The sequence below is a fragment of the Macaca nemestrina genome, chromosome 6 (genome assembly GCF_043159975.1).
Source record: "Macaca nemestrina isolate mMacNem1 chromosome 6, mMacNem.hap1, whole genome shotgun sequence".
In the NCBI taxonomy this organism is placed as follows: domain Eukaryota; kingdom Metazoa; phylum Chordata; class Mammalia; order Primates; family Cercopithecidae; genus Macaca; species Macaca nemestrina.
The window spans coordinates 138,633,471-138,653,603 of record NC_092130.1 but is presented as its reverse complement, the minus strand read 5'-3'; the positions used below and the strand labels follow the sequence as shown (position 1 = coordinate 138,653,603).

Sequence of the window (20,133 nt, the reverse complement as noted above, 5' to 3'; positions counted from 1 at the left end):
CGTGTTCCCAGATTAGATTTCAAGGAGTCTTCAGTTATTTACAGCTTCCCTTCAGATGGGCCTTTGGATGGAGCTGGAAGGATGTGTTTTGGCCTAGAGACCTTTGGAAGACATCATGTGTAGCTTAAAGGGGTTGTCCCATCTGTCATCATCTTCTTCCACCCTTGTAAACTTTTGTTTTGCATTAATCTAAGGAAAGTTGGTGAGTCAACATTTAGCTTTTTGTTGTTGTTGTTGTTGGAGTAAATATATCACAGTGAAATTATAGTTGTGGTCTCCTGAAGGCCATGCAAACCAACACTTAATGGGCAAAGGTGTGAAATGAAAGTCTATAAATGCAATGACAAAGTGACGAGATGAATGCATTCTTTTTTCAAAATGAACATAACTGTGCTCACAAAAATTTATTCTAGCCAGGATTGGGCCCATGTTTTTTATTATTAGTTTTTAAACAGCAGACTCCACATCATAAACCACTTTAAAATGGATACTAGAGGCCTATGCTATCTCTGGCGCCTGCTTAAACAGATGTTTACAGTGCTTGGTAACCTATGGGATTGTCATGTTGAGTATCTTGTTAGCTCAGGACATAATGTTTATAGCATAATATAATAAATGGAGCCACAGTTGCAGCATGCTTCTTCCAAGTGCATGAAGCAAATCTTGCATCAGGGAAACAAATTCTGCAGTTGGTCCAACTTGGCTAGCCTTCTTTGGGTATCTCCTGGTAAGCACTGTTAATGTAAAGATAAATGTGAGTAACACGGTGAGAAAGTAGGACAGTAAATTGTTTAGCTTAGTGAAAAAAAGCATGGATTATGCTTTTTAAATCTGCTAACCTGAAGATTACACTTCTCAGGTTATACCACTGGTAAATTGCACAACTATGAGAATTTGGTTTGCTTTTAAAGAACAATTTTTAAGAAGTATGTCAATAATGAAAATAACATATTTCTTAATGTGTTTACATGTGTCCATATAAGCCAATACTTTTTCTTCTTTAAAAAGAACCCTATAATTTCTGTGGTAATGATTTAAATGTTATGAGCATTCAAATCACCTAATCACCTTTTCAATCTTCAATTGATAAGAATCGAAGTCTGGTAAGACTGGAGTCATCCCTCAGCCAATTGTGTAAACAAGACAGTACAGAATGTCTTTCTGGCAAGTAATTTTTTTCAACCTGAAACAGATAATATAAATAATATGTCCCATAAAAGAATTACTTAGGATGATAATTACTTTAGAGGTAATTATCTGGTGCATGAACCTCCATCTGTGAAAATGGTCTAATCTATCTCTTCTTGGAAATAATCAGTTGGAAATCTCCCTTTTTCATTGTTCAGTCCATTCTAGGAAAGATTGATTTCTAGAAAGTTCTGCCTTATACTGAATCAACATTTTCTTCCATCCACTTGCCTGTCCTTCAGGAGCTGACCACAATGAATCTAGTCTCTTTTCCCTGTGTTTACCATACTTGAAAACAAACATTATGCTCCTTGCTGAATCCCCTTTTGCCTACTCTTGTAGCACTTTTTCACCCACTGTAGGGTTCCACCCTCCTCTGCCTTGAACCATATGCCCTTGATTCTACATTCTCATTGTATTAGTCTGTTCTCATGCTGCTAATAAAGACATACGTGAGACTGTGTAATTTATAAAGAAAAAGAGGTTTAATGGACTCACAGTTCCACATGGCTGGGGAGGCCTCACAATCATTTCCGAAGGTGAAGGAGGAGCAAAGGCATGTCTTACATGACAGCAGGCAAGAAAGCAAGTGCTTTCTATAAAGGGAACTGCCCTTTATAGAACCATCAGATCTCATTAGACTTATTCACTATCATGAGAACAACATGGGAAAAACCCACTTCCATGATTTAATTAACTCCTACTGGGTCCCTTCCACCACATATGGGAATTATGGGAACTACAGTTGAAGATGACATTTGGGTGAAGACAAAGCCAAACCATATCGTTCCACTCCTACCCCCTCCTAAATCTCATGTTTTCTCATTTCAAAAGCAATCATGCTTTCCCAACAGTCCCCCAAAGTCTTAACTCATTTCAGCATTAGCTCAAAAATCCACAGTCCAAAGTCTCACCTGAACCAAGGCAAGTCTCTTCCACCTATGAGCCAGTAAAATCAAAAGCAAGTTAGTTACTTTCTAAATACAATGGAGGTACAGGCATTGTGTAAATATGCCTATTCCAAATGGGAGAAATTAGCCAAAACAGAGGGGCTATAGGTGCAAGTCCAAAGTCTAATAGGGCAGTCATCAAACCTTAAAGTTCCGAAATGGTCTCCTTTGACTTCATGTCTCACATCCAGGTCACACTGATGCAAAATGTGGGCTCCCATGACCTTGCACAGCTCCGCCCCTGTGGCTTTGCAGGGTACAACTTCTCTCCTGGCTGTTTTCATAGCTGGCGTTGATGGTGGCTTTTCCAGGCACATGGTGCTAGCTGTTAGTGGATCTACCATTCTGAGGGCTGGGGGATGGTGGCCCTCTTCTCATAGCTCTACTAGGCAGTAACCCAGTGGGGACTCTGTGTAGAGGATCCAACTCCACATTTCTTTTCCACATTGCCCTAGCAGGGGTTCTTTATGAGGGCTCTGCCCCTGTAGCACAACTCTGCCTGGACATCCAGGCATTTCCTTACATCCTCTGAAATCTAGGTGGAAGTTCCCAAACCTCAATTCTTGTCTTCTGTGCACCTGCAGGACCAACACCACGTGGAAGCTGCCAAGTCTTCGGGCTTTCACCCTCTTCATTCGTGGCCTGAGCTGTACCTTGGCCCCTTTTAGACATGGCTGGAAGGGCTGGGACACAGGGCACCGAGTCCCTAGGCTGCACCTAACAGGCCCAGAAAACCATGTTTCCTCTAGGCCTCCGGACCTGTGATGGGAGGGGCTGCCATAAAGACCTCTGACATGTTCTGGAGACATTTTCCCTATTGTGTTGGTGACCAACATTTGGCTTCTCATTACTTATGTAAATTTCTGCAGCAGTCTTGAATTTCTCCCCAGAAAATGGGTTTTTCTTTCCTATGGCATCATCAGCCTGCAAATTTTCCAAACTTTTATGCTCTTTTCACCTCGTGAATGCTTTGCTGCTTAGAAATTTCTTCTGCCAGATACCCTAATTAATCTCTCTCAAGTTTAAAGTTCCACAGATCTCTAGGGCGGGGGCAAAATGCCTCCAGTCTCTTTGCTAAAGCATTAACAAGAGTCACCTTTGCTCCAGTTCCCAACAAGTTCCTCACCTTGATCTGAGACCACATCAGCCTAGACTTTATTGTCCATATCACTATAAGCATTTTGGTCAAAGCCATTCAACAAATCTCTAGGAAGTTCCAAACTTTCCCACATCTTCCTGTTTTCTGAGCCATTCAAGTCTCTAGAAAGTTCCAAACTTTCCCACATTTTCCTGTCTTCTTTTGAGCTCTCCAAACTGTTCAAACCTCTGCCTGTAACCCAGTTCTAAAGTTGCTTCCACATTTTGGGGTATCTTTACAGCAGCACCCAGTCTACCATTACCAATTTACTGTATTAGCCGATTCTCATGCTTCTAATAAAGACATACCCAAGACTGGGTAATTTATAAAGAAAATTAGGTTTAATGGACTCACAGTTCCACGTGGCTGGGAGGCCTCTCAATCATGGCAGAAGGTGAACGAGGAATAACGCACTCTCACGTGGCGGCCGACAATAAAGCATGTGCCAGGGAACTGCCCTTTATAAAACCATCAGATCTCATGAGACTTAATCACTATGGCAAGAACAGCATGGGAAAAACTCGCCCTCATGATTCAATTACCTCCCACTGGGTTCCTCCCATGACATATGGGGATTATGGGAGCTACAATTCAAGATGAGATTGGGGTGGGGACACAGCAAAACCATATCACTGACCATCCCTCCTAATGTGTGTTTTCTAAACCGAAGATTTAGAATTCGTAGTTCTGAACATTCTATATCTATTAAGACAGTTTAATATTAATGAAATTCTTTAGCCATTTCATTACACTCTTGATTAATTTCATACCTATAAACAAAATAACTCGTTCTTTTCAGATTATTAATCATCCATAGTCAAAGCATTTTTGTAATAGCTTCAAAACATTTTTTCATGCCTGAAGGTACTATAAATTTATGGAAAGTATAATACTGTGTGGGTAAATAAAATTCTATATGCAGTGCAAATAGAGCCTTAATTTCTCCCTATCAGGGAATATCAACCCCAAAATACCGGAAGTAGAATGTTCCAAAGATAAACAAGTTGAAGCTACATGTTATAGACAGGTAGGGACTATGATGTGTTTTTTTCATAGGCCTCATTGTGTCTGCTTCCATGAACATGAATCAGTACTAGCAATCAGGCATGTATTGAAGACTTGTTCTGCCGAAGTCCCAGAGAGTATGCCATCTGGCCTTAAATGAAGTGAAAGTACATCAAATAAAGATACTTCCTTGGGCAACTGGGATTTAAGATGTATATGCAGGACATGACTAAGTCAACCATCTACTTTTTCTCAGGAAGTAAATGGCTTGCCAATGCCACAGGAAAGTCTAAAGCGTTCACACTCCATAAGCGTGTCCCATGTCCTGTTGTGTGTCTGGACAGGAGCTGGACAAAGGCCCTGTTACTACTTCTAGCTTACCAAGTCTTAGCTGCCTTGGAGGAAGACAGCGAATCTGGCTTATCCAGAGGAGAGGCCTGAACTGTGAATGGGGTACCTACCTGGTGTGACTGATTTCTCTTTTATGTATCTGTCTTGGGCTTCCAGCTAAATTGTGAATTCACCTTGCATTGTCTTCCTACACACACACACAAACATTTATGGTGGATGTTGAAGACAATGTCAGTTTTTCAGCAAGTCTGAATGTGAAACAAATGACTATGTTTCTTGGTGCAGTGGGGTGTGAGGATGAGAGACAGGAAACCAACCTGTGATATAAACTGACATCTGAGCCTACCAAAAGCCCTTTGAGAGACCTTTGATCAAGACAAAGGGATAATCATAGCCTTGTGCACTTAGATGAAATTGTCCATGCTATTCCTGTGTGTGTGTGTGTGCGTGTGTGTGTATGTGTGTGTTTCTTCACTTTATCCCCAGCATTATGGTCTCAATTCATATACATTTGCTTTTTTCTTTATTCTATTCTGATATAAAGGAAAGAAATAATCAATGATTCATTTCCTTTTTTTAACATTTCAAAAATTTATTTCATTATTCCCTACCTCCCAGTCCTCACCCCCCAAAATTACAATTACGATAGACCCATTGGCAAGTACTTGGACATGCAATTTTCAAACCAGAGGTTTACTTTGCTATAAGAAACATCTAAGTTAGGATGTTATAATATGAAATAATAGCAAATTAGATGTCAAGAAACCTGGGTCCTCTCCAAGCTCTGCCTTTAATGGGCTTTGCATTTTTTTGCAAAAGTATTTAACCTTCCTGGGCTTCATATTTCTTATATGTTAAAAACAAACAAGCAAAAAGGAGGAGTAAACAAAATGACCCCTTATAATTCTCTTCAGGGTTATGGTTTGAATGCATTTAATTATCGAGTTTCTCTCTTCTTTTAAATGTAAGCATCAAGAAAATATTTGCCTATTTTATTCTCTCATCATTAATTTTTAATCAATTAAATAAAGTAGATAAAAATTTTATCAAAACCATGTTTCTTGCTTTCATTCTAAAACAATGCAACTCACCACTATCTGATTCAGAAAATCTTTCTGAAATAGTGTTTTTTTCTTTTGTTGTTGTTTTTTCTTTGTGCTAAAGAAAATTCATTGATGAGTACCAAGTTCTTAAAAGAAGGATGGAAAAGTCATTGTTGTTTAGTCTCAACTTCTTTCTTCAGTGCTTCCTCCTACCTCTTAAATAGGCAAATAAAGCCTTAGGCCAGGCACTAATTTTGCTTAGTAATGATTCATAAGAAGGTAGTGATTTTGTCAGAAATTGCTGGGCTGCATGCTTTTAATAAGCGTCTAAACTTACCTTGAAATACTCCATTCCAAAATCAGCAGATAATTTCTTCTAGAGAGTCTTTCAAACTCTAGTGTCAAACAGATGTGTTTACTGTTTTGATTAGGGCTTATTTCTTTTGTTGTTGATAAGACTTCAGCCAGTTTTCTTTAGACTAATATTATTATATTCCCAATGAATTATACTCTTAGGTTGTGAATTTGTTTAAAGATAAATCTATCTCCAGCTGGCTGGCTTCCAAGTAAAAAGGGTATCCTAGGGAAGAAGTGCACTTCACAGGGATTCAGTACAGGTGTAGAGAATTCCCTGATAGAGAATTGGAACACATCAAGAGTTTGCAAATTGAAAAGGTACTTTTATGTGCTTATCCATGGTGGACAACCTGTGTCCTAGGGAAGAAGCGCATTTCACAGGGATTCAGCACAGGTGTAGAGAATTCCCTGATAGGGAACTGGAACACATCACGATTTTGCAAACTGAACAAGTACTTTTATGTACTTATCCATGGTTGACAACCTACTGTGCTAGACATTTGCTGTAGTAACTCCTTGATTTTTTCCTCAGTTGTTTATAAAATTAAACAGTTGAAGTAGCCTATTGAAAACTCTTAAAAGAGGCCTCTCTTATATTCCTTTAGAATACAGTATATTAAACAAGTGATAAAGTCCAAAGAAAAATCCTTATTCTTTTCTTGCTTTAAAAAATGCACTTTATTGTATTAAGCATTATATCTATCTTTTAAAACTTTGAATTGCCATATCAATGAAAGTAGAGTGTTATCATTACAAAACAGAATCGCAGACAGTGCTTATTGAAAGAAAAGATGCATAATTGATGCTGTAAATGCTCATCTTGAATTTGATGATGGCTGGTGAGAAACCTCAGTCAGACATTCAATTTTGATTGCCATTGGTAAGAAAGGCAGCCTTTGTTCTTTGTCATTATGTGGCACATGATCCTAATTCACCCTATCAGCTGCTTGTCTGCACACTTTCAAGCTATGTGATTGTTATACTAGAAAGCATCTAAATTGGCCAAACTAATGAAGACTAATCTGACAAAGCACGTGTGAATGATAAATTGTGAAAAGACCCTGAAAATAGAGCCTCTTCAGTGGCTTCTTCCCCTAAGGGTAGAAGATACCAGAATCCCTGGGCAAGATGAAATAGATAAAGGAACGACATCATTTTTATACCCAGCAAATCAGAAATATTAAAGAAAGAGAAGCAAGAATGAAGAACTACTACTTTCATAGTTCATTCTTGCAGTGTAGCACCTTATTTCCCATAGAGACATTGGCGAAACCATGTTTTGCGTTGCCATAGAATAGGTGTTCAGTAAATATTTTCCAGATGGCCTTAATATGTAGTAAAACAGAGAGAAATACAGAAGCATTGACAAGAAGTTTGTGGATAATTTGAGGGCAAAAGGATGTGGATAGGATCAGGTTCATAATGCAAATTTGCTATTATTCTCCTTAGATTAATGATGTCACCCAAACTTCACGACCTGCTTTCCAAGGTATATGCTGTTCACAGCCTTGGAAACATTTAGAAGTTTTTAATACTTGGAGCAAGATGGATATATGTTTCACATTTTATCTAGGACTTAGTAGGACTTGGGAGACATATCTACTTTGCCAGATCTTAGTATACTTATTACGGAGCATGACATTTTAATTCTCTTTGCTTTTGTCCTATAAAGTTTAGTGTTTTGTTTTTCTCAGTGCATATAGGGAGTGAATTATTTATATAATCTGAAAAGTACTTTGAAAACTACTTGGGAAGAGATGTTGAATAAATAAGTTTTTTTTTTTTTTAAATTAGCCTACAGGATGTAAGTCTGGCCAGGCTAGTGGTATTTTTGGTATCATTGTGAAAAATCAAAAACAGAACATGCATTTATCAATCCATTAGTGTGTTCTCAGGAATGTGCTAGACACTAGGGAATATAAAAGTAGTATAAAACATGACTCTTGACTTTAGGACCAAGCATTAAAGCCAGAAGGCAACACTATTAATGTAAATTCATGGTGTGATTATGGAACAGTTTATGACTGTACAACTTAATGAAAAGTTCATTACAGACTAAAAATACTACATTTATTTAGAGAGAAGGAAAATCTGTTCAGATTGAAGGATTTGAAGAGTGGCCTTCATGGGCAACATGGCTCCTGAGCCAGGACTTAAGATATGGTATTTTTTTTTTTTTTTTTGATAGGTTAGAAGGGTTGGAGAGGTTTCATGCAAGCGGTTAGGAACTGAGGACCAGGAGGCGTATCTTGAGCTCACTGGGGTTACTGATAACAGGGAGCAGGCAGAGAGTACCAGGCTGTAGATTTGTTTTCCATTGGAAGCTCTTCCCATTTCTTATTATGGTTGCTGCATGTAGGCTTATCCCTTGGGTAGGGCTATTGGAATGGCCACCCTGAGCCTATTGCTTATTGGATAGTGGTGGCTTCTGTGTGATATTTTAGCACATTTCTCTTTTCTGAACATTATGTAAATTCAATCGTAAAACTACTTTCTTAAACAATGTTCCAAGAGGCCTATTAAAGATGCCAACAATATGACTTCCATTCAAGAATACGATCTTGAATGGGCTTTACAATGGCAGAGCTGACCTGAGATTACCTCCTGTACTCCTGCTCTCAAGCCATATGCTGATGCTGACTGTCCTGGTCCAATAGAGCCATAAGGCCTCATAGAACTTGAGATCATCTACCAGTGGCTTTCAACCAAGCCACTGCCTTTCTGCTAGGTAGTGCATAGGGACATTGGGAAATACAGTTATTACAAGAACTGGAAAGAGTTGTAGGCTTTTGGTGCCTAAAGTCAGAAATGCTAAATTTCTGTGGTGCCAGGGGCAGTCCTATATAAGAAATTATGCCACCTCAAATGCCAGTAGATCCCTATTCAAATATTTGAGTCTCATGTCCTCACTTTATTTATAGGTGAGGAAATGGGAGGTCCTGAGAAGTGACACAACTTTCTTCTAGGATTAAACTTCACAGTGTCAGTGACAGATTTATAACTCAATTCTTTTAATTTTCTTTCAAGAGCTCTTGTTGCAGCACCACAGTCCCTCCTATCAACATGGGCTATAACTATGGAATAGCATGTTGTTTATCTCTGTCATTTTTATGGAAGGATGATAGTTAGCTGTGTTAACTATCTGAATGGGTGCAATGTGCATAGAGATAACTGGTACTTGACCAGCAGTTCTTTCCCCTGGGAACACACACAGATTCACCTGTAAATTAGGGTTGGCAGATGCCTGTTGAGATGTCAGCCACAGCCAAAGCTTACAGATAGGCTGACTTTCTGGAAAGGGCATGGAGTAGGCTTTGGATTCACACAAATCTGCTTGTCTGACAGGATTTGAATACAACTCTTCTTATCTTTACTATCTTTGTGACTCTCAACCAATTAAACTCTCTGAGCTTTATCTGCAAAAGAACAGGTGATGATTCTTATTTCACAAGGAATGAGTCAAAACAGTTCCTGGCACATATTGGGCACTGCAGATATAGAGAATTCCCTACAGTATCTTTTTGAGAGTAAAGACTTGAAACCTTCACTTATAAAAGACCCTCCTGATAACAGTTGCTATTTTTTTCTCCTCCTTTCCCCAAACAACCAAGGGCTTTAATGAGTCCCTGAAGTGTTTATTTTGTTTAAACTGTTGAGATTTCCCTCCTTCAGAAGAGTCCTGCTGGCCAGAGATGAGTTTCTTTTGACTTCTCTGTCAATGTCCCTGTATTATTGTCATATAGTAAAAATGGAAGATTTATCTAGATGGTTATTAGCAGGTTATGAAACTTAGATTTTAAAGTCAAGAATAAAAGCCATTCCTGGGTAGAGATGTTTTTCAGAGAGATTGCTACCTTGCCAGCGATGAGAGAGCCTCCTTAGGTGAGGTGAATACTTTTGGCAAGTTAAAGGATAACACAATATAATTTATTTAAGTAAGTTTTTTATTTGGGACTAATTTCAGGTTTGCAGAAAAGTTGCAAAAATTGTAGAGGTCCTGTATATTCCTCACCTAGTTTCCCATGTTAACATCCATAATCATGATGTATTTGTCAAAACTAAGAAACCAACATTAGTACAATGCTATTAACTAAAATCCAGACTTCATCCTAAATCCCCCAGGGCTTCCACTCACATCGTTTTTTCTGTTCCAGGATTAAATCCATAAGAGTGCACTGCTTTTGATTTTATGATTTTTTAAATACTGTGCATATACTTTTTTTATTTGGGCCCTCTCACATGTTAAACTAACTGGCCTTTGTAACCAGATAGCAAGTTCTATAACAGAAAATACAATGATGTTGAATCCAGCATCATGCTGGACACAAAGTATGTTCTCTAAACTAATTAAATTTATCACAGCAACAAGAAGAACAAAATTTTACTCAGTGTACATATGTGTAGCTGAGTCCTCATTGGTAAGCTAAGAGGTACTCATAAGAGTGGGATGACTTGGAAAAAATTTGATTTTGAATGTGTGCCCTGAACATTGGTGTAAAGCAGGACCCCCTAAATCAACATTAACTGAGTCTGTACAATGTGCCTAGCATAGTGTGTGCATATCACACTTACTCCTGATAACTGTAAGGCATATAGCCTTGAGTAACTTAGCTGAGGAAATGAGACCAAGGGAAGTTAAGTTACTTGCCCAGGGATTCACAGCTAGTAACAAAACTGAGATTAACACATGTTTTTCTGGCTTCAGAACCTACACTCCTAATGTGGTATTCAATTACTCCCACACTTCTCCACTTGCTTAACCCCTATTCTTGGTGTCCTTTTTCTAGGTATACAGAATTTGAAAACTCTATATTGTCAAACTGCAGCCAACCTGGATACACGGTATATACTTTTTTGTGAGCTGGATTAAGTTTCAGCCTTGAATTTGTGGATTATTTTCAAAACCTACCTAACATCTGTAAAACATGTTATTTTTTAATATGTAGATATCCACGTAAATTGACCACAAAGCTCTTCAGAAGGTCCCATAATCCAATAATTAATAAAATTTTGAGACATGGCTAATAACAGGCACAGAAGCATCTGCAAAGGGCAGGACATTGATATTGTATAATAATTTAAAGTATTTTATTATTGTATAATGTGCCTGAGTTTTGGATAATTGACCTTCATTTCTCAGTCTTTACATAGTTACTGCTTTTTTAAGCGTCACATGAGGGATGTGGAATATTCAGTGAAACATTTGACTAATCTTTATATTTTGAGTGGCCCAACTGAAAATTACCCTTGGTTGCCTTGGAACTCTGGGAATGATATTCAAAAGTAGAAATTCTTGCAAATTATTTGAGCTTTGGCTCTGGGAAGATAAACAACATGAATAACTAGGTTAACCAGAGCTGAAATTTCTCTAACCTATAATTCTAAATTCAGAAAAGAATGGGCTTTAGGGTTTTTTGTTTATTTTTGCTTTGATTACAAGTTGTTGGAAGCCTAGAGTTAGTATCTAATAACACAATCTATGTAAAACACAAATTATTGGCTCAGAATGATATCTAATTTCTAAGAAGATACAAGAAGGCAATCACGTAAAAACGTGCTTTTCTTCATAGAAAGAATAAGCTGGGATTGGCCAAAAGGTAATCCCTTTAGAGTCTAATGTTTAGAGCATTGCATATTTTTAAAGAAGATATATTACCTTTTAGAACATACATAAGAAACCATTTTCTTTGCTTATATGGCTACATAAAGTTGTCATGGTTTTAAACTGTGACCTTAGATCCCTTATAGAAGTAATTACAGGCACAATCTGTGAATGAAGATTTGCAAACTATGCTTCACCAAGCCTCAGGGACTATTGGATGTCCAGAGGACAGAGCCATGTTGGATGTCTTATGGGCCTTCAGTCCTGCAAAGCAGTGTGCTTTCATGTTTTATACGCAGCAGTTCTGAGAAAATTTAAGTTGACAAAACAGCCTCTCTTCTTATTATTTTTATTTATTTATTTATTTTGAGATGGAGTATTGCTCTGTCGCCAGTCTGGAGTGCAGTGGCATGATCTTGGCTCACTGCGACCTCTGCCTCCCGGGTTCAAGCGATTCTCCTGCCTCTGCCTCCTGAGTAGGTGGAGCTATAGGTACAGGCCACCATGCCCTGCTAATTTTTGTATTTTTAGTAGATACAGAGTTTCACCATGTTGGCCAGGATGGTCTCGATCTCTTGACCTCGTGATCTGCCTGCCTCAGCCTCCCAAAGTGCTAGGATTACAGGCGTGAGCCATGGCACCTGGTGCACCAGCCTATTTTTATTTTTTAAAGACCTGAGTGCAGTGGTGCAATCTTGGCTCATTGCAACCTCCACCTCCTGGGCTCAAGTGATCTTCTTACCTCAGCCTCCCAATTAGCTGGGACTACAGGTGCATGCCACCACACCCAGCTAATTTTTGTGTGTGTGTGTATATATACACACACATATATATATATAAATAGAGACAGGGTTTAGCCAGGTTGTCCAGGCTGATCTTGAAGTCCTGAGCTCAAGTGATCTGCCCACCTCAGCCTCTCCGAGTTCTGAGATTACAGGTGTGAGGCACCATGCCGAGCCATCCTCTCTTCTAATAAAAAAAAAAAAAAAAAAAAAAAAAAAAAGCAAACAAAAATGCTTAACCCTGGTATATATTTTCTTATATTGCATAAGCTACTCTTCTGACTGCCTCTCTTTAGAAATTCCTCTGATTTCTAGAGAAAAAAATCACATTAGCTTTCTGGTTTCTAAATTCAGGCTTACTTTTGTAACTGCTAGATTATAAACTCTTAGAGGGCAAAGGGCTTTGTATTCTCTACTTGTGTACACTCAGTTAGTTTGCTTAAGCAGTTACTTCTGTGTAAGCAACATTAATGAAGTGCTTACTATGATCAAGGGCTATACCAAGTCCTTTTTTATATTGTTTAATCCCACACAAAACCCATGATCGACCTAATTCTACACTTGGTGAAACTATGATGTAGGGAGGTTAAATAATTTGTTCAAGGACCCACAGCTGGTAAGTCGCACGGTTTATTCAAACCCAGATCTTCCTAATTGCAAATGTGTCCAACTCCCATGCTTCTAACCACTGCCTATGTGGTAGTTCTTTGATATTCCTCCCTCTAAGAAGTGGAGTTTAATTCCCCCCCTCCATTGAATGTGGGCCGAACTCAGGTGACTCATTTCTGTTAAGTGGAGTAAAGTGGAAGTGAAAATGTGTGGCTTTAGCGACTAGGTCATTCAAAGACATTCAAAGTGGTTTCTGTCTTGGTTGTTCTGTCTCATACCTATTGGGCATTTAATCTGGGGAAAATTTAATCTGGGGAAAACTGCCATGTTTTGAGCTGTTTATGGAGAGGCTAAGATGAAAAGGTACTGTGGATCCAACAGGCAGTTTCAAATGAGGACCTGAGGCCCTCAGACCAACAGCCAGTGTGAAACTGAAGCCTCTTGACCACAGCCTCCATGAGAGTAAAAGAATCTTGACCCCCTAGTGAACCACAGCCTCCATGAGAGTAAGCTTCAAAACAGAGCCTTAACACCTAGTGGAGCCTCGAGATGACTGCAGTCTTCCACCAACAGCTTGATTCATGAAAGACCATCAGCCAGAGCCATCCAGCTAAGCTGCTTCTAGGCCCCTACTCCTAGAAAATAACTGTTGTTTTGACTGCCAAGTGTTCAGTTCATTTGTTATGCAGCAATAGATAAGTAATGCAGCCTAACACTGTCCTTATCATTTTTTTAAAAAGAAATTGTTTTAATTTTACTAAATCACAAATTTTAAAGCATTGATACAGCAAGGAGAAACTTTCCAGAAAAAAATGCTGCCAAATTTAAATAGTAAAATATTAATGTCCAAAAAACATAATAGTTACAATGACATCTAGGATTGAGGATTTTGTAAGTCAAAGGTCAGCCACTTAAAAAATTCATAATTTTAAAAGGAAGGATATTAATGATAACTGCATTATTGAACATAGATAGCATTTTGAACTTTTAAGAAATCCTCATGGGAAAACTCAGGAAATATTGTTTGGTAAGTTATCACTCATAATCTTAAATTGTTAGGCGCATGTTTGCACTTTCCATGATTGAAAGAGGAATGTAAAGCAAAGTTGAATTTTAACCTCTTCCCTAGTGATTTTACTCAGCTTTTCAAAGGGGTCCTGAAAGCTCAGAGGTCAAGTCATTTCTTGGTTTGCTCTGCCTGACAAATTGCATTAACTCTGCTTTATAGCCACTTTCAGTTTAATAAATGACTTGGACTTTGATCAATATCTTTAGTGCTTAAGCCCAAGAATTTGTATAAGACTTTGGGATATAGTACTGTAAATTTATCTAAAGATGGACACTGGAAGGTAGAAGGAGATATATTAGTGTTGGTTTGGGTACATGTCTAGGTACTGAATTCGTATCATCATAAGTCCTTACAGAAGATACTTGTTGATTTGTCTTTTAAAAAAAAGTGAAAGTGATTTTTTAATATATTTACAAAGTGATTTAAGTGATTTAAGGAATTCATTCATGAAGTGGATATGGCTAGTTCTTGTTTAGTATTCAGAATGACCGTAAAATAGAAATGCTGATTTTCCTTGCCCAGATTGTAGAACACAGATCAAACCCTCCTAGTCCTTCCCTTAAATGTTTTTTCTCCATGCAGCTTACACCCTGAATTCTCAAAACATTTGTTATATTGAACTGGACTGGATAGTATATGCCTGACCCTGATTCATGGGATTATGCTGCAAGGGAATATAAAGATGAATATTGATAGCCTGAGTGTGAAAATTCATAATTACTCTCATCCTCGTTCATTAATTCATTTGTTCATTAACTCATAAACAGACTAATTGATTCAACAGATATTTATTGAACATTTACACTTTGCCCAGCAGAGCACTGGACTAGGTGCTAGCACAGTATAATAAGCAACCCAGAAATAGCCTCTGCCCTGCTGGATTTCATAGTCTAAGATGGAGAAAGGCATTAACCAAGTGTAATTTAAAATCGTTTTAAGTAATGTGAAATAAATATATATGAGAACCTGACTCAGGTTGGGATTTGATGATTAGGGAAAGCTTTCAAAAAAGGGATATTTGAGATCTAAATAAGAGGGAGAAGAAAGAGACAATGGCTAGAGAAAAAATAGGATCCAGGAAGATACTTAGTACTTCTGAGAACTAAAAACAGCCAAGTCAGTGTAGTCAGAGTTCAAAGAGGGAGAAAGTACATATCTAAGAAGAAGCTAGAAAAGTAAGAAGGGACTACGTCTTACACAATGATGTAGGCTGTATTTTAGTTTTTATTTTTCTTAAGAGCAATAGAAAACCATTGAAGGGTTTGAAGCAGGGAGTGACATAATCAGGTCTGCATTTTAAGGAGTTCACCTGCTCTGTCATGAAGCATGACTGGAGGAGGATGGAAAGAGATATTCAGGGAGCTGGATTATAAGTCTGTTGTAGGCCAGAGGTATTGGTAGCTTGGACCGGGGTGATGATGCTGAAGATTGAAAGGAGTTAATATATTTATAATATATTTGTGAAGTAAAGTTGACTGTACTTAGTGCTGACTTAGATAGTATTGGTGAGGGATGTCATGGTAAATTCCAAGGTATTGGGCTTCTTCAACTGAATGGGAAACACTAGAGGGAGAGCAGGTAAAGGTTGAGGGAAAGTGAGGGACAGTAGTTCATTTTGGGGATATTTTGATTTTGATGCCTTTTTAAGACATCCTCAAGGAGACACAGTGCAGTCTTGAGTCTTGGATCAGAGGAGATACCTGAATGTATAAATTTGTAAGACAGTGGTTTATGCACACTATTGAAGCCACAGAGGTAAATCAGATGATGTACAGAGTGCAAATGAAGTGAGAGAAGAAAGCATAAGTCTGAGCCATGAGAACTCTAACATTTATAGGCCAAGTGGAAAAGTTGACAAGAGTGGGAATTGTGACTAGGGTAGATGCCAGAGTGGCATCTCAGAGGCCAAGGAAAGAGAATCATTTAAGGTGCTGATGAGGGGTAAAGTAAGAAGGTCCTGTAAATGTCCCCTTGGATTAATAAAATTGATGTTTTGAAAGACTTTAAGGAGAGTGAGTTTGTTGTAGTGATGGGGACAGAAGCCAGAATGAAATGTCATGGGAAATGGGTGGGAAGTCTTATAAGAGAGACAATGAATATAGGTAATTCAAGATATGTGGTCAAGGAAAACAAAAAGGATAAGGCTTTAACTAGAGGAGGAAATAGAGTTAAAGGAGGAGTTTTTTTGTTTTGTTTTGTTTTTGAGATGGAGTCTCACTTTGTCGCCCACGCTGGAGTGCAGTGGCGCGATCTCGGCTGACTGCAAGCTCCACCTCCCAGGTTCACGCCATTCTCTTGCCTCAGACTCCCGAGTAGCTGGGACTACAGGTGCCTGCCACCATACCCGGTTACTTTTTTATATTTGTAGTAGAAACGGGGTTTCACCATGTTAGCCAGGATGGTCTTGATCTCCTGACCTCGTGATCTGCCCGCCTTGGCCTCCCAAAGTGCTGGGATTACAGGCGTGAGCCACTGCGCCCGGCCAGGAGTTCTTTTTTTTTTTTTTTTTTTAAAGATGGGAGAATTGAGCACATTTAAACACTAATGGGGAAGACCAGTGGGGAGGATCAGGGGTGGCCTGAAGATAGACAGAGGGTGGATAAATAATCATATAGGATTCCTGAGAAGATAGAAGAAGTTGGATCCACAGCACAGCAGGGGGAATTAGTTGGCCTTGGAGAGGAGAGATGATCTCTACCCTCTGTTCTAGAAGAAAGCCAAAGGTGATGTGTGCAGATGCAGAGGTGTGTTTGATGTGGTGGAGGCAAGTCAAAGGAGTTTTTGTTCGATGCCTTATACCTGCTCCAGAAAGCAGTTGAGTCACCAACTGAGAGAGGGAGAGAGAAAGGGGCTGGCATACTGGGAAAGAAAGGGGATCATTTCAGATATTTGAGGAGGACAGAGAAAGTTTGAATATGAAAGGGAGTAAATGAGTAAAATTTAGTAGGATTTCTAGTCATTGCTTGAAAGCTCAGCTGAGGCTGATGATCATGAATTCATGGTGATACCATTGTTAGAATTATTATAAAATATATAATAATATATTATATATTCACCTCCTTTTGGAGGTGCTCAGCAGTTTACTAGACAGAAAAGCAGGGTCATCTAGGCTTAAAATTTTGTCAGAGAGGTATGATGAAAAGATTGCAAAGGAGATTAGGATATTGGCATGGGCAAGGGAGCTTCTAGAGTGATAAACCAGGAATCTAAGCCTGCTAGTGGGGGACATGTAGACAGGAGAAGGAGAGTATAAAGATCTTTGTGAAGGCTGGAGGAAATTTGTAATCAGAGTGGTTGATTAAACAAGACAGAAGTATAGCAGTCAGTGATCAGCACAGGATGCTGCACCCCAGATCAATTAAATCTGTATCTCTGCGTACAGGGCCCATTTCAGCTTCTCAGGAGATCCCAGTGCTTTCCTTAAGGGAGAATATTGATATAACTGTTATTAAGACTTGTGAAGAAGATATTAGCAATGTGAAATCAAGACAAAAACACAAACACAGAAAGAAGTTAGACAAAAAAAACCAACAACACAGAAATTACACATTTTCTTTTTCACAAATCAAAGTCAAATTCATGGGCCTTCCTCCCTGGCTCATTCTCCCTGACATTAGAAGTACAAAGGGAGTAAGTAAAGTCTTTATGGGGAAGATGGTATAATTAAGCAACAATTACCTAGGGACCAGATGCTTTTGAATTTGACTGATGGAAACAGAAGCGTGGTGAATTTGTTCACTACAGTCTTTTTGGAGGGGCAACACTCTTGGCTCACTTGGCATGAGGTAGTTTCAGTCTGGCTACAAAGATTTGAATGTGGGACTTGAGTTTCTAAAAGGGGACTAACTGGCCTTCTGTTAGCCAGGATTCTCGGACTTGGTGGCTATATCACGGCTTATGCTGTCTTGGAATGGTCTTGGGCCCAGTTGAAATTTCTTGAAATTACATATGAAGATTCATTAATGTATTACTTGGAATTCAGTGACAAGGATCATCATTGCCAGGTTTCCTAGTTAGGAAAACTTACCTCCATTCCTTCCAGTTAAATAGAAGACCATTGTATAGTTCATTTCTGGTTAAGTAGAGTATTTATGAAATGTGTAGGGCTTATAGGCATAACTATTGCTAAAGAAAGCCCAGTAAAGCTTGACATTCCCTCTGTTGCCCTTGTCTGTCTTTCCATAAATTTAATGTCAAGAGCATTTTTTGAGAAGGTGATCACAGGATGATTCAGGTAGACATGGAGCAGGTTGTGAAAACACTTGAATGTTTCACCAATGCATTAGGGTTTCCAGAGAAACAGAACCAGTAGGGGTGTGTGTGTGTGTGTGTGTGTGTGTGTGTGTGTAGATTTATTTTAAGACATTGGCTCACACAATTGTGGAGACTGGCAAGTTCAAAATGTGCAAGGTGGGCTAGTAGGTTGGAGACCCAGAGAAGAGCTCATGTTGCAGGTCAAGTCCAAGTCCGCTGCAGAACTTCCCTTTGCTTGGGAGGTCAGTCTTTGGCTCTATTAAGGCATTCAACTGATTGGAGGGCAGTTTACTTTACTCAGAGTACATCATTTAAAATTTTAATGTCATCTAAGAACACTCTCATAGAAACATTTAGGATAATGTGTGACAACATATCTGGGCACCATGGCCCAACCAAGGTGACACACATATATATATAATGCCTATATAATTAACCATTACACCAAGGAAGATACAGCACTATCTTCTCTGGATTAAACAACAAAAATGCTCAGTCCGATTCATGGTTTGTTGAGGGTCTGTGTAGAATATAGAAATTATATTACAAGTTTGGTTTTCTTTGGGGATGGTGAGCATTTTATAAAATATGTATATATAAAGAGAGGTGTTCTCTTGTAACACTTAGAGTAGTCCTGTACACATAGAAGGCACACAGAATGTCCAGTGCTGGTGACATGAGACTTCATAATATGTGTTTGACGCCAAATCTTTGTGTAGTAAGAAGCCATGAGCAGTTAATACATTTCCATTTGATGGCAGCTGTAAACATTAACCAGAAGGCTCATAACTGTGTTTTCAACTCACACACCTGGGTTGGGGCAGAAGCAATAGTCTCAGCAGCCTTTATTTATCTGTTTTTAATTCCATCTCACCCTTGTTAAATTAACCTGAAATAACTGTCATTTTGACAGTGCCCTAAAAAATCATCTTATTGCCTGTGGACTGATTTTCAGATTCCTGAGCCTAGTATTTAGAGTCCTATGATATTCCCTCAACTTATCTTTCCATATGTATTTTCTGTTGAGCTTCAAACTGAACTACCTCTTTGCTCTCAACATATTCTATTTGTTAACTTTTGTTCATATTATTCCCTCTAAAATGACTTATCTCTAATTTTTTTCATTCTCTCGTTCTTCTTATCTTTCAAAGTAGAGCTCAAATGCCACAACATCAAATGCCACAGTATCTGCTCTGATTCTTCCCCTTTCCAGCTACAAGTTTCTCTTTCCTCTACCACTTCCTTGGCACATTTATTGAGACTCACGATTTCTCTCATCCAAGTCTCTTGTGCAATGTCTTACTGTATGTGGCCTGAATTCAGGATCTATGTCTACAGCCTCCCCTTTAGCCTCACTCCAGTACCTTGCAGGTGGCCAGTCCTCTGTAAACACTTGTCGAAAAAGTCAAAACACAGTTTTCAAATCAGAAAGAACCTAACATACAAAGCCTCATTGTCATTTTTATATTTCATCAAAGAGGTATACATTGAATTTTTTGCATGTTCTCTATAGTAGTAGCCATGTGCTGGACAGTGGACCCACAGTGGACATTCAGTAATTAGTAACTGATGGATTTATTCTGTATTTAACAAAATTTTCTGGATGCTTTTAGACTGAAGGAGAATTGGTTTGATGACACAAGTTTCAAAAGACAATGTTATTGCTAATGCACATTATGAGGGAACTATGGTACATTTTAAAGTCCAACAAATAGAAAAATGAATCAATCGTGAGTCAGATTTATTGATGGAATTGTGCCACCATCAAGTTCTAAAGTATTAGTA

At 38.6% G+C, this 20,133-nt stretch overlaps 1 protein-coding gene across 2 annotated transcripts in view; it reads left to right on the top strand.

Annotated features, from left to right (window-relative positions):
• Window positions 1–20,133, top strand: part of LOC105487459 (growth hormone receptor) — a 314,004-nt gene that overhangs the window by 3,659 nt on the left and 290,212 nt on the right. The gene's annotated exons all lie outside the window — the stretch shown is intronic.